This window comes from Ostrea edulis, chromosome 5, assembly GCF_947568905.1.
Source record: "Ostrea edulis chromosome 5, xbOstEdul1.1, whole genome shotgun sequence".
Taxonomy (NCBI): domain Eukaryota; kingdom Metazoa; phylum Mollusca; class Bivalvia; order Ostreida; family Ostreidae; genus Ostrea; species Ostrea edulis.
The window spans coordinates 72534175-72550822 of record NC_079168.1 but is presented as its reverse complement, the minus strand read 5'-3'; the positions used below and the strand labels follow the sequence as shown (position 1 = coordinate 72550822).

General features: G+C 37.3%; 1 long non-coding RNA gene across 1 annotated transcript; it reads left to right on the top strand.

The window, feature by feature from the left end:
• Positions 1–6581: 6581 nt before the first annotated feature.
• LOC125649086 (uncharacterized) lies at positions 6582–10452 on the top strand. The gene is made up of 4 exons (XR_008803065.1): positions 6582–6721; positions 7920–8087; positions 8395–8576; positions 9408–10452. It is a non-coding gene; the product is annotated as an uncharacterized LOC125649086 (long non-coding RNA).
• The last annotated feature ends 6196 nt before the right edge of the window (positions 10453–16648 follow it).

Sequence of the window (16648 nt, the reverse complement as noted above, 5' to 3'; positions counted from 1 at the left end):
ATATTATATTTCGGAAATTATTTATATACGATATATAACAATTTAATTAGAAGTTTTAAAAAGCAAAGGTTTAGAAATGGGCTAAACCTGTCATTTGCAATACATAAATATGACCAAGTTTGAAGGTTTACGGGAAATAGAAATGCGGTATGCATGTAGGTAGAAATTTTAATTTTTTTTTTTTGCACAAATCAAGACACTAAGCATAATTTGTAATAACCTGAGAAATTTCCTGTGTATATCATAAAAATATACACAACAACCGATCTCTTGGCCAGGTAAATTCCAGGTAAATAACATTGACCATGGATAAGCTCCGCCCACATTCAGTCATCCGTGGAGCAACCGAACGGTGTTTTTTTTTTGGTCTTTAAACGAACTTGGCATTATTTCCACTTTTGGTAATCATACTTATACTCCGACTGCCCTTTCAAAAGACGAAATTCTTCAAAACCATGCTTCAGTTTTAGACACATTTAATATTCCAGTCAATGGGTCGAATGAATATGAGTTACCGTACCTATACTGGATTCCTAAACTACATAAAAACCCTTACAAACAAAGATACATTGCTGGATCCAGTAAGTGCTCTACCAAGCCCCTATCTTTGCTCCTCACGAAAACGTTAACAGCTGTGAAGGAGAAACTTCAAACTTACTGTGCGACTACATATGCCAGAAGTGGTGGTGTTAATCAAATGTGGATTCTAAAAAATTCTAAAGAACATTTAGTAAACTTAAAATCACAGAATTTTCCCCAAATCAATAGCATTAAAACCTATGACCTTTCAACACTATACACGACCATTCCTCACGATAAATTAAAGACTAGACTTTTTGACATCATAGACAGTTGCTTCTTCAACAAAAACGGAAAACGGAAATACTCATATCTAGTGATCAGTCATTCAAAAACTTACTTTGTTAAACACCACTCTGATTCCACGCACAAGTACTCTAAGTTGAAATAAAAAATATGCTAGAGTTCCTCATTGACAATATCTTCGTGGTCTTTGGTGATCAGGTCTTCCAACAATCTGTTGGAATTCCCATTGGCACGAATTGTGCTCCTTTGTTAGCTGACCTGTTTTTATATTCATATGAGACAGAATTTATTCAAAAACTTCTACGTGAGAAGAAAAAATCTCTCGCTGTGACCTTCGGTTCGACTTTTGGATATATCGATGACGTTTTGTCGTGTATAGTGTTGAAAAGTCATAGGTTTTAATGCTATTGATTTGGGAAAAATTCTGTGATTTCAAGTTTACTAAAAGTTCTTTAGAATTTTTTAGAATCCACATTTGATTAACACCACTTCTGGCATATGTAGTCGCACAGTAAGTTTGAAGTTTCTCCTTCACAGCTGTTAACGTTTTCGTGAGGAGCAAAGATAGGGGCTTGGTAGAGCACTTACTGGATCCAGCAATGTATCTTTGTTTGTAAGGGTTTTTATGTAGTTTAGGAATCCAGTATAGGTACGGTAACTCATATTCATTCGACCCATTGACTAGAATATTAAATGTGTCTAAAACTGAAGCATGGTTTTGAAGAATTTCGTCTTTTGAAAGGGCAGTTGGAGTATAAGTATGATTACTAAAAGTGGAATTAATGCCGAGTTCGTTTAAAATACAGTTGTAATAATGAGCCTTACAAACAAAGACAATATTGTTACTAGCTTTGTCAGCTGGAACCAAAACATATTCCTCATGTAACCTATCTAATTCTTTTATCACTTCTGGTTTACTAAACACAGAAGGATAGATGGTACGTACTTTTGTTTTCATGTGTCTAATGCGGGATTTTAATATCCCTCTTATGCTTTTAACCCATTCTGACAATGTATCAAGTTCTTCTTTTTCATATTTAGCCCATCGTCTGGCATAATCTTCGACAGAACTCATAATAGAGATGAAGTTCTGTCGCCAATTAAAAGACCGAGGTTCTCTGTATTTAGGACCTTTAAGAATAAGTGATTTGAGAAGTCTAGAAAACTTGCTTTCGATGACGAGGGAATTCTCACCACGCTGTCACACGCTACACGGTCATTGAGAATGAAAATGGGATACAGTTATTAACGTACATTTAAGAGGATCATACATGATACACATTGCATTCGAAATATCTTATATAAAGCACGGAAATAGCAATGAACTCTTAAATGAACATAACTGCCCTAAGTGAAGATATATTTAATATAAAGCATAGAAAATTTCACTTTATTTGGATACCCACTTCCGCCCCTACCCGGGGTTGAACTTACGACCTGCGGAACCAAATCTCCTGTATCCCATTTATTATTATTATTATTTTATATTTATTAACCATATACATATACAGTTGAACTTCGGTATCTCGAACACTAATATCTCAATCACTTATTCTTTAAATATTTTACCCCTGATATCTTGAATTCTCTGATATTTCGAAGTTTTTTCGGTGCCATCAAGTTCGAGATGGCGAGGTTTGACTGTACATGTATATTTACCATACACAATTTCCACAATGTTAAAGCCGAGGATTTCTCAATCTTGCAAAAGAATTTGTATGGTTTGTGTCTTTAAATCAAAGATGTCAACTGATGATGGGATGATTCAAATGAGTTGCTTTCACACTTGAGTTTTTGGCACTTGAGTTTTCTGTCATGTTTTTCCTGAAATGTTTCAATTTTAAACAAGTCCTTCAACACTTTCTTCACATCTTCCTTGTACGATTGTAACTTGTGAAAACCTTTATCTTTTATGAATCTCTGATATCGCATCGTAATGTTTGGTCATGGTGATGAGAGTGGGAATTCTTTTGAATAATAATATAATAAAAGTACACTTATATAGCGCCTTATCTAAAAATACTCTAAAGCGCTGTGCAACATACTAAAATTTACAATTGATAATTAAAAGAAAAACCATAGAATACACAACGAATAATCCTTACACATATAAGCATGAATGCAACATTATGTCATAATGGATAAAAAGTACAAATCAAGACAATTTAAAGTATAAAATATGATGCAAGCATACGTCCTAAATATATGAAAAACAAACAAGTAAAACCACTCAAAGGAATCTAAAACACAAATGTGCCCAAAGTTCATTAAATTCAACAGTACATAACTATTTAAAGGTTATAGGATTGACAGAAAAGATGAGTTTTTAACAGACATTTAAAACATTCAAGATTTTTGGCGTTTCTGAGCTGGCTAGGCAGATTGTTCCAGAGTGTGGATGCAGCCTTGTCGAATTTGCGTTCACCGTAGGTCTTAGTTCTGTCTGATGGTACAGTTAATAGATTTGCGGTTTCTGAACACAGGGCTCTTGTCGGGTTGTATGGAATAATGAGTTCCGTTAGATATCCTGGAGCCAGGTTGTGGAGACTTTTAAACACATAAAGGAGAATTTTGTACTGGATACGATAATCAACGGGAAGCCAATGAAGATTGATCAGAACAGGTGTGATATGATCGTGTTTTCTAGTCCGTGTAATTATCCTTGCAGCGGTGTTTTGAATTCGCTAGAGTTTGTTTGTGAATTGTTTGTTGATTCCATACAATAAAGCGTTACCATAGTCCAGCCTCGATGTAACGAGAGAATTCACTAGAATTTTACAAGCATCATCAGTTATAAACGGTCGAATGCTGCCTATCCGACGTAGATGCATGTAACATGATCTTGCAACGGAACTGCATTGTTTTTCCATTGTAAGGGATTTGTCGAGATACATTCTGAGATTTTTCACATTTTCAGTATCACAAATGATGTTTCCATCGAAAGTTATGTTGAAATTATTGTTATCGTATTTGCTTCGTTTTGGGACAAACACCATTAATTCTGTTTTGTCTTGATTTAGTTTTAACAGGTTAGTACACATCCATTTACGGATATCTGAGAGATACTGGGTTAACCTATTCGAAACATCATCCCAGTATGAATGATAAACAATACTTTCTTTGGTTTGAAACCTTGAACATGATTTCTTACTGTCCCTGTTCATCTAAACCTAAATCATTGTTCTTTCCACCTTGAAGGTTGATGAAACAATTGGCCTTTAATCTCTCTTGTTGTTCTTGAGATCGGATACCATTGGTCAAAACTGTTAAATGAATAGCGACGATCTTGTACTTGGTTTTGTTCCCTTTGTTATATGTCGGCGATTCATATTTGGCTGATCTAACTGATCTATGTCCATCTGCCATGTCGACCGCAGTGTCCAAGTTTTCTGTGCAATACAGTAAGTTTGAACAGCATCAAGATTTAATTATAGAGAATGTCTGTTGCAGGTTTTTTCGACATTTTCTCTTTTGGTGGAATTTGATTGTGCACTCTTTTCATGTTCTTTGAGGCTGCCATTGTATGTATAACTCTTGTCACAGAAAATACACTTTAGTTTTCCATCATCTTGTAAATTGCTAGCCCAGTAATTTTCTGGATGATTTTGGTCAGTTAGTATGTCTCGCAGAGTATCAAATATGTCATCACCATCATTGAAAAAGTACTTCTTAACAATTTTGAGACATAGGGAATTGATCCATTGTCTTTTTTCATCTTCTGTTATTGCTCCAAAATTATCTGGCAGTGGAATATCTGCATCCGCCGTTCATGACGACAACCGCCGTCGTCCCCGGACGAAACCCCGTTCGTACATGGACACAAAGTCCCAGAGATACATGTACTCTATCAGAAGCAGGCCTCCCACCAAACATCAGCCACTGCCCTGCCACGATTTTGTGGATGCCTTTGCCGAAGAGGTGCCAAACAATCAGAGAATATCCATGCTAAGTTTCGGAACGAAGCTTCCCTGCGCGTAGGAAGTGTAGCGAACAGTATGTAACATTAACGGCAAACTGACAACTCAACTGTATGACAAACGGGATGATTTCAGCTTCTCCATCGTCAACTTCCCACATTTATGTAGCAATATTCCATTATCACCTGCATATGGTGTTTATATATCTGAACTGATTCGATATGCAAGAGCTTGTTCTGGGTATAGTCAGTTTTTAAATCGAGGTAAGCTACTGACAAACAAGTTGATGGTACAGGGATTTCAACAGTCTCGATTGAAGTCAGCATTTCGCAAATTCTATGGTCGTTATAACGATCTAGTTCGTCAATACAACCTCGCATTGGGTCAAATGCTGTCTGACGTGTTTCATACCGTTTGTTAAGCCGTTCTTGGCACACTGATTTTGATTGCGGATAACTCCGTTTACCTGATCAGGATATGGGGCTCACGGCGGGTGTGACCGGTCAACAGGGTATGCTTACTCCTCCTAGGCACCTGATCCCACCTCTGGTGTGTCCAGGGGTCCGTGTTTGCCCAACTATCTATTTTGTATTGCTTGTAGGAGTTATGAGATTGATCACTGTTCGTTATCTTCACCTTGCATGTAGGGAATTTCTACTGCTTCGCCAGAGAGCTACATGTAGGAATATATGGGGATATCAGGTCACATAGACTCTACTGTAACAGAAATAGCACAGACCCTTGACGTTTTAATTAAATATATATAATTTAACCCCTTCTCTACCGTACCGGTCAATTTGACCGGTGGCGCGTAAAAACAGGGCAACGCAAAAGGAGTGCCTCTAAATCTTTGAAACTACGGTCATAAGATATATGATCTATATATCATATTTTTGGAAATTTCCTCTATTTTTTGACTATGTAAAAATCAATAAAGTAAGTAAAGCCATTAAATTAAAAAAAGCATTTAAAGTGAAGGATGGCTTCGTCTAAATATGACGCAACGCTTTTTCGCAAGGTCATTTTCCCCCTCGATATGATTTTTTTTATTTTCCTTATGAATTCAATATTTTTTATATTTTTGAAAAGCATATATTCCCTGCTTTCAGAAGATATAAAAATTATTTTTAATGCCTGGCAAAGTTATAAGAAAATAGCAATTTTTTTGCACATGTACGTTTTCTTACGATTTTATTTCTCAATGTTTAAACATATCGGCGTTTTACCTATATTTATATATGGAAATAGGGAAAAGTAAATACAGCCTGTAAAAGTAGAGGACATTTCCATTTTGATGGGCCCTTATTCGTGTTAAAATTCTCGGTAGTTTTTATATTACGATAAAATGAAATTGGGACATGCTGCGCGGTTTTCTTTAAAATTAGCGACAAAACGTCGTCGCTAAAAGCGATCGACGCGCGTCGCACAATAAAGTGGTGAAAACTATTGTCATCTTATAGTAAATTCAGTACCTTTTGATACACTGAAGCAATATACACATATGTATGAAATAATCAGCCAGGTATTTTCTGCTTTTTTTTTAAAGCATAAAACGAATATTGGTATATAACAGTTACACAACCTACATGTAACTTCATAAAACACCTATTGACAATGTTACATCGGCAGAGTAAATTTAAAATACTTCAATTTCAGATATAAACGTTATATTTGTTCGGAGTAGTAATCATTTTCCCCCTGCCAAACAAATAAAACTAAAAAGAAGTTCGCATATAGCCTATAGGCCTATCGTTATTATTTTTCCGTGATCGGGATCGCGGGTCCCGCGGGGTTTTCTGAAAGTGTGCACGGGCAACACACGTGTTTCCGTTTCAACGAAAATAACAACATAGTTTCACTCTCACAGCGAAGGCTTGTATTTTACATCTTTAAAACGACCTGATGTCAGAAGAAGATGCCCTGGAATTCCTGTTGCAGGATGACCCAAACGATCATGCATTCAGTATAAACATATACATGTAAGTTGATGTAGCCACATAGGCCGACTAGAAAAAAAAATTGCAGATTTGTTATGAAAAATTCACGATTAATCAACGCGATTTGATGCCATAATTTGTCGTTTCATGAAAGAAAATATTTATATTTTATGATATCTAAACCAAGTGAATAACACCCAATTGTTTATTAAGAGCTGACATCATTTAATCTGTCCAGGTCCGGCATCAATCCGTCTGATTAACACCCCCCCCCTTTCCAGAATTCTCTCTTTACCTGACGCGCGAGTGTAAGAAGTGGGTGGATTTAGTGTACAATGAGAAGGGGGATGGTGTGGTTTTAATCAGACTGGGCATTCATGGCCGCTGGTTAGAGGGCTATTTTCCAGGATTTTTCCATGTTTATTAAAAATTATCTTTCTATGAAAAGAAAACACAATCTGTTAGGAAAACACATATGTCATTGTAATGATAGAATTTATTATCATAATTTGAATTATTTTCTTCATATTGTAACAGAAATATAAACGAAATGTGTGTTTGGGCCGAAATGGGGGGTGGGGGGTGGGGGTACGTAACATCAAAGTCTGATTATGATAGGGTAATGAAAAATCATATAGATTTCTCTTTTATCCAAATGCATGTATTTTATATACACTGAGTAGCTTATGACCATAAATTACATGTGATCCATACATGCTGGTACTGGTATGCTATGAGTTATGATCTTGCCTAGATTTTCTCTAATTTCGACTAAATCCGCACGCCATCAAAGTACCATGCAAGGGGATTTAGACACTGTGTACCATGAAGAACCAGTTCAATTCTACTTTTATATCTGGGGTCACATACTTTCCCTCAGAGTTGCAGTATTTTCGCTGGATCCTGTAGGTTTTAACCTGAATTTCTTCAGTACCCCCCCCCCCCCCCCCCCAATGTATGTGCTAGGCATAATGCTGACACCTACATCATGCATATCTTTTTTTTCATTACGCACTCTGCTACACTTGCAATGTATAATAAATTATTCCATTCATTTCTAACACATGTACGTACGCAATCCCCTACCAAATGTCACTTCAAATACAGGACATCTCTATCTTTAAATAAATTTGAGCTGTACTTAAGTGCAAAACTGTCCTTTGCTACCATGAAACTTATATTTTGCTTTAAAACATAAACCAACAATTCTTAATTGTGATTTCTTTTCATCTTTAAAAAGAGTATTGCCATCCCAATATTTAGTTGGAAGTTCCCAGGTATAGTCCGCTAGTGACAGTCTGCTGGCAAATCCAGGCATGCGGTGGAAGGATGCTGATGTGAAGGACACAGGGACACCCATCCAAGAACTGTGGCATTTCATTCAGAGTGACAACCTGACATTCAGTTGGTATGACTCTTTGAGGTTGAATACAGGGCTAAATCTGTATACCTTTGGTTAACAATAAATAATAATAAATAAATCCAGATAATACATTCACAAATGGAATCACGGCATCATGGTACAGTGAAATGCGTGTTTTACTGGGTTTTTTTTTTTTTTTTTACTGCATTACTAGGTATCACATACATACAAAAAGAGACAAAAAATGGAAAATTATTATTCTGTTTCTAATTATAAGGTATGACAAGTTTTCTAAATGCTGACAAAAAAGGTATGGTGGCCAATACTCATTTTATTTGCAATTTCCTTTCAGATATTGGACCCGATTATTCAGAAAACTGCAGATTTTAGGAAGCTGTTTTTGACAGAAGATTTGGTTTTTTCCATCTGTATTGCCACCAACCATTATGCTGAGATGGTCATATCTAGGGGGAAAGATTGTCATTATACTTCCCAATGAAGTTCGCATCCTCTCACTGAAGAGGAATTGTACAGGTATTACTAGTTTTAAAGTACCGATATTGTGACGGTGATTTTCAGTTTCAAACGAATACTAAAATGCATAATAAAAAGATTATCTTTACCAAAATTAATCTTGCTGTGCGTCTAACACATTTATTAGATGTGTACTACAATTACCTCTGATAAAATTTCAGAAGTAATTAATGCATACTAGTGATTTTCAGAGGGCCTTGGCATTCTCTACCCAGAGGTCTGTGCGCTCCTCGCACTATACCTCTGTCAACGGCTTTTTACAGAAATCTTGTAAAAGTTTCTTTGATCCAACATTTATGTTTTGGACTAAATATTTAGTCATATTATGATATGTTTTTGGTGCAATCAAATTGATGCTTACTGTAAATTGTTTAAAATCGCCGTTTTCTGATCATAAATTTGGAACTACTTCATAATATGCGTATGAATGTAGAATATACACGTGGTGGAGATTTCAATGTAAAATGGAATCAAAAGTAAGAAAGGCTGTAAAAATACGATAAAACTTGTGAAATAAAAGACAAACAGCTAAATGATAAATATGCACTTATTAAAGTGTCAGTTGGCTATGAAAAAAGCCTGATGTATCACCTGTTGCCTGAACTTTTAAAGGGAAAGGAAACCGAAAATAATTGTTTATATCATGTGATTATATTGTCACGTGATTCCAAGCGTTGACAGAAGTGTATGTGAAGATTGCGTAACGCGCCCTCTGGTGAGAGAATGAGGGCCTTGGCTATAGAAAACATTTACAGAGCCAATTGAGCATTCAAAAGCTCTGACAATACATTAGTATTTATGGCAAAGTATTAAGAAATTCTTTTTTTCCAGATTTTCGTGCATTATCTTATACATGTTTGCTGTGAAGTTCCAGTCAATAGACAGATATTGGTCAATGCATGCCCCTTTCGGAACAACCCAGTACAGTGTATCAGGAATGATGTCTAAAAATAAGTTTTAAGAGGTTGAATATAAGAACATTTTTGTTAAATATGATGCAAGTACATTTAAATCTAGTGATTGAAAGTAAGTACTTGAACATTCGTATGCGTTGAACTTACAGAGGAAAAACGGGTAGTACTTTTTGATAACATTTGATAACGTGCTGTAACTGCTGTCGCTTAGCAACCAAATATATTTGAATGCAAAAAATTAAATTATTTTAGATTAACAATAAAGATCTTTGTTTTAATGTTGCAATATTTATTCTATTTAGTGGAACATAATGGCAAAACGTCATATTATTAGAAAATGATGGATATGTACAATGTATATAAAGTACAAAGTTTCCATTTTATGACCTTTGACCTTTATTCTTTTCATCATATTTTTTGTTAAAAACCTTTTAAAATGATTAAGATTTATTTAAAGATTATATTTTTAAAATAATGTGACATTTACTAATCATCATTCAATGTAATTGTGTTTAAATTGTGTCAAATGTATGTAGAAAGGCAAATTATGGTCAAAATTGTACTACGAGTGCTGTTACTTAGCAACCAAAAATATTTGTCAATAAAATTGATTAATTTGATTGTGATGCGTTTGTAGTATTTTTAAAGGCACATCAGCTCATACATTTAGAATTTCCTATTTTTGACTCTAATCTAGTGAGAGGGGTCGTAATATATATATTTCAGACAAAAAAAATTGCAAAAATGTGCACATATATGACCTTTGACCCCGTAGATCTCTTTGAGGTCATGGGATACCTTGACAAACTTTATAAGAAATTATTCCCTGTCCAATTCCTAACAAAATTATATGTCATATCCCTATCCCAAATCGTGATACATGCAGATTTTATTCGATGTAAAAATATTGTCATTTAGTCTTTAAAAACCTCTAAAATGTGCCGGTAGAGAAAGGGTTAAAGAATTGTCTTCCTGTAAACATAATATTCACAAGGTATATCACGCCGCCATCTTAGTGTTCTGTTTTACCAGCTGCATCGCTTGAAAATTTCGGCGAAAAGTTCGATTTAATATGATAATTAGACCCCTACCGATTAGAGGCAACTATGTCAAGGTCCTACCTCTCGCATCGTCATGGTGAACTGGAAATAAAGTCCATTTATCGGCTATAATCAACTGTCAAATATCGTCTACTGCTTCTCAAATGCCTGTGAGAAATAGTACGAGTATGGAAAGGAACCGGAACAACTCGATACTCTTTGGACAACTAACATTTCTGTACATTGCCTCGGTTCATCGCTTATTCATGTATGTACAAATATGTCACGAAAGGGTTTCCGTATATTAAGCTTGTGTCAAAGTCAGCCGTAAATTGTAAAAGTCAGCCCTTCTCGCAAAAGTCCACTACTAAACCTTTAGCCCAACTGTACCTTTGGGACTAGGAGATCTGTATAATTTTTGTCATGCTGTAGACATCATTTACTATTGAACTGAATTAGTAAAGCATTTTTTATGAGTCGAATTACTTCTTGAACATATGGATACAAGATTGCTACATGTAGCCATGTCCCCCCACCGCCGCAAAAAAAAGTTGAAGCACAAAAATCCCATAACTCCTGTAAAATTTGTCGAATCAAAATTGCGGCGCAATATATGGTGACTAACAATCCTACAAAATTTGAATGAAATCCGGTGAGCGGTTTCGGAGGAGTTGCGTCCACAAAGTGTTTCTATAGTGTAGCATATACAAATTCAACAAAGTTTCATAACTCCTGTCAAATTTATCGAATCAAAATGGCAGCAAAATATGATCAACTACACATTGTGACTAACAATCCTACAAAATATGAACAAAATCTGTTGAGCGGTTTCTGAGGAGTTGCGTCCACAAAGTGAAGTGGGACGGACACCGGTATTTCTATGTCCCCTTCCGCGTTGCGGTGGGGGACAAAAGTACACTAGAATTACAAATACACATACTTTATTGGAGTTTTAATGAACCGAATTACTCCTTAAATATATTGTAAATATACACAGGGACTACAAATACGTATACCATACTTGATCCAAGAACAAGTCTTGTTATAAGTTATTCTGAATACATTTATTGAAAATGGGTAATAAAAGAAAGACTAAAAATCGAACCACCGTAGTTGTGGCCATCCGTCTCCCAACATCGGGGTCGCGTTGTCAGACCGTGAATCGAAGATGAACTTGAGTTTCAGAGAAGGAAGTCCAGGGATATATTCCCGATCTGTAGAGAAAAGAAACAGAAGTGAGACAACATGCAACAATACGGGCAAGAGAAATTTTTATTTTCTGAATCAGTAGTTGGGTCTTCGAATACCCATCTGAAATCGACAAAGTCCGATATGTCCGTCACATGCGATTGTTCTGAAAATACAGTTGACGTACTTGTTCCATTTAGTTTATATGAAGATCAGGGCAAAATAACGACCTCGTGTATTATGTCACGAAATACAGATAGTGTACCTGTCTCATGTAAAACTTATACGGTGCCAATTTTGATGCACCAGATGTGCATTTCGACAAATAATGTCACTTCAGTGATGCTCAACCGAAATGTTGGATATCCGAAATAACGATAAACTTGCTAGAGCTATGTAAGGGAAAATGTGATTTGTTTCAAAATACGGGTTACGTACCTGTTACTTGTAAAAACACGGTAACGCCAGTTATTTCCACTCATATTCAAGCCTTGAATATGCATTCATGCGACAACTATTTACACATCGGAAATTCTGTTTCATCAAACGAAATTACTGAGTTACGAAGTTCTGACAATGGAGAAGTGACAGAACAAACCAAGCTGCAAAATCAACGACTAGATTAATCTCCCTACCTGAAACTCAGGTCAGCAATACTTCTGCAACATACTGCACATTATTTCGCACCTACAGCAAGAAATTGTAGACACATGGTCTCTACTTGTTAAAGTACTGATCCTTTATCAGTTTCACCATCTACCACCTCCATACATGTACCTTCGGGTATAAACTACTCTCCAGTAGGATCCCATATTCAACTTCTAGGAGCTACATTTTCCGATAACACACCGGTACATTTTAACAGGGCTGTCGGTCTAAATACGCGGAGTCAGTCACCAGAATAGGGATTTTCACACTCAAAATAGTGTCATATGCCATTCGTACCACCTGCAACCTTGATACCTCCTACTCTTCCCTCGCATCTATTAACCAATGTAGGGTACCATAATCAGCACCAGGGCTATCTACATCCCACAGCAAATGATACAGGTCAATTACCTGTTTCTCCTAGCGTTTGCCACTTTGTTCCACGCTCTGTTGGTTCTATACCTGCTACATGTACAGGTCACTTACCTGTTTCCTCTATGCATAGTATGCCGGTTGTTTCTAATTTAAGTTCTCAAACGAACTATCCCTTACCTACATCTGGAGGTCACAATGTTAGCCATACATTCAAGGGATGCAGTGATGCATTTGCAGAAAATTACTCACCCTTCCCATCTCACTTCTATATGGGAAACGGACCAAATCAACCGAAGATATCGGATATGACACATTCTGTAAATCTTGCGGCGATGATACGAACTGAAGTCGGCAAAGCTCTGGAGGACTAAAACCCAATGCCCCTGCAACTGGTAACACTCAAGGAAACTGCGAAAGCATTAGCGAGTGTGACGACTATAGTTAATATACTACATGCAATACTTCTGAACGAATTCCAGATATTTTCATACCACGGTAGTCAAGTGTAAAGATACCACCGTTCACTGGGAAAGAGGACTGGAAAATCTGGCATGTCAGATTTGAGGAGACGGCTGAATGGAGAAGATGGACAGAGTTACAGAGATTAGATGAACTCTTGCCACGATTACATGACGCTGCTGCAGAATTTTTTATGGACAACTCCCCAAGTCAACGCGTAAAATTACACTAAAGTAATTCAGGAATTAAATAACAGATTCAGAGTAGTAGAACCAAGGAAGACATATTTTGCAAAATTTAGCAACAGACTATAGAAGCCAGGCGAGAAAATTGAAGATGATGCAGCCGACTTGAAACGACTGCATGAAAAAGCACATCCAAAGAGAAACGCAGAAACTAGAGATGAAGACTTTCTGCGTCGATTTTAGATGGACTTGCAGACAGGGATGCTCAGTTTCATGTCGAGTATGTGAAGGAACCAGAAAACATTGATGGAGCCTGTTCTCCAAGTTATAAGCTATGAAGAAACTGGAAGAGGACAAAAACACAGAGTAACTCGTCAAGTTAAAGAACAGAAAATTGAGAAGAACTCTGCTAATGTAACTGCTGCAAGATATAGCAAGTTGATAGCTGAATCAAAGGCAATACAACCTAACATCAAAGATCTTCAGGATCAGTTGGAAAAAATACGCCAGGAGTTAGTGAGGCACATTCGACAATACAACAAGCCCCAAGCAGACAGTGATCGGAATGAACCACAGCAGACTTTTACATTTAGGAGAACAGAACAAAATGACAAACGAGCATCGGTGATGTGTTACTACTGTAAGACAAATGGACATTTTGCGAGGGACTGTCCCCAGAAGGGATCGCCATTGCGGGAGTCACCCCCAATTGCTAGAGCCCCTCATTTAAATGGCCAGTAGCCATTTCTGAGGGTCGAGATATGGCTGATGAGAAAACTGACCTACTGACGGACAGTGAAGACCTCAAAACTACGGAAATAGATTTTATTTTTCTATTTTTATGAAATAGATTATAACCAGATATGTCTGTCCTTTGATTCTTCATTCAGAGCAAGGTCTCAATTATGAGTCAAATATATTTAAAGAATACCAGAACAACAGCTAGGAACCCAAAGTACAACGGAATGGTTGAGCGATTCAACCGTACACTAGTGCGGATGATAAGGGCTTTTATTTCAAATGCTAATAATGAATGGGATCTTCATCTCCATTGTCTTACATCTGCATATAGATAAACCTGTCACGAGTCCACGGGACTTACCCCAAACTTATGTTTGGTCGAGAACTTCGAATGCCCTATGAGGCAACCCATCATGCATTAGGCTCCAATGGTGAAGCAGTCTCATCTTATGGTGAATTCGTAGAGGGAATTAGGTCAAAACTCTACGAGGCTCATGCAATCTAGAAAACACTTGCACCAAGCTACACAAAGACAAAGAAAAGTGTACAACACTAAAACATTGGTTCACAAATATACAGTGGGTGATATTGTGTGGCTAATGAATGAGAAGATTGGGGGCAGTGAGTGCCAAAGTTTAGAAGTGCTTATATTGGACCAAGTGTTGTACTAAAAGTCTTGAGTGAGCTGGTTTTTAAAATTCAGACAGATGCTCGAGGATTACTTCCCTACGTTGAGACTTATAGGAGAACTCAAATCAGCATTGTAGATTTTGACTTGGTTTTGGGTAAATAAAAGTGAGATACTTTTTCCTGCTGTGTTTATGTTTTTTTTAGTAGTTTGGGATAATGCATAAAACAAATCACGACCTGCATGGGTAAAGATTATCAAGTAGATATCAGGCGAGATACCTGATTGGGGTGGTAAGGGATATCATTATCATTTAATTTGATTATGAAGATTTGTCTTCAAAAATTTACATGTTTATGATGCATGTTACATACATATTTTACAGTATGTGTTTTATGATACATGATGAGATTTCATGTGTGTGTATTTATTACTGTGCTTAACTTGTGCAGTTCTTTATTCACAGGTTCAGTCATGTCAGATGTTGTGGTTACTTCTGTTGGGAAGCGAGGAAGGGTATGGGAGTGTAAGCTGTGTCCTTTGAAGGGGGAGCGACACTATGTCCTTCGACACCTATACTCAAAACATCTGACCTTTGATGAGTGGCCATATGTGTGTAAGGTGAAGATAACGAACAGTGATCAATCTCATAACTCCTACAAGCAATACAAATTAGATAGTTGGGCAAACACGGACCCCTGGACACACCAGAGGTGGGATCAGGTGCCTAGGAGGAGTAAGCATCCCCTGTTGACCGGTCACACCCGCCGTGAGCCCCATATCCTGATCAGGTAAACGGAGTTATCCGCAGTCAAAATCAGTGTGCCAAGAACGGCTTAACAATCGGTATGAAACACGTCAGACAGCATTTGACCCAATGCGAGGTTGTATTGACGAACTAGATCGTTATAACGACCATAGAATTTGCGAAATGCTGACTTCAATCGAGACTGTTGAAATCCCTGTACCATCAACTTGTTTGTCAGTAGCTTACCTCGATTTAAAAACTGACTATACCCAGAACAAGCTCTTGCATATCGAATCAGTTGAGATATATAAACACCATATGCAGGTGATAATGGAATATTGCTACATAAATGTGGGAAGTTGACGATGGAGAAGCTGAAATCATCCCGTTTGTCATACAGTTGAGTTGTTAGTTTGCCGTTAATGTCTACTTTCAATAAAATATCCAAGTATGAAGCAGAAGTGGACGACTGTGGTGTCCTTTATTTCGAGCTCACAGGGATATATGTGTCCAGTGTGTCAGTATCTCCACTATGACTTTGGGGACTTTAGGAAGCATCCACAATGGTACAGTTTATATGGGTCTTTTCAAACATCCGCACCAACTTGCTCCATGCCGACATCCGCGGATATTACGGAGGAAAGCAAGGTAGCCTTCCAGATGATGAACCAGTATTCCGTCATGGAGTCGGCCAGTCATTGGGAGCAACAGAGGCGAAGGTGGAACATAGCTCCACTTCCTCAACGTCAGATGGCGACTAGTGTGTTAAGACCAATCCCCCTTGCTCCATCTTCTGCCAGCCTTCCTGCTTCATCTTCCTCTGGTGTTCCACTAATGAATGATGTGCCCCTAGCTGAACCAGTTGCATGTATTGCCATACCATCATCTTCTAGTTCTACGCTTCCTGTTAGCTCCAAACCCAGCTCAGACAGCTTATCATCCTCCGTTTTCCTCCAGCCTGAGGATGTGAAAGTCCTTTCAGAATTTCTTGTATTTGAGGATACGTCCGAATTCGACACTGAGCCGACCTTAAAGGATAAATACACCAACACCCCACCCGTGAAGGATTCAGACAGTAACATCAAGAGGTTGCAGGAAATTATCATGAGCCAGGAGAGGACACTCCGCAATAACACGTCAGTTATT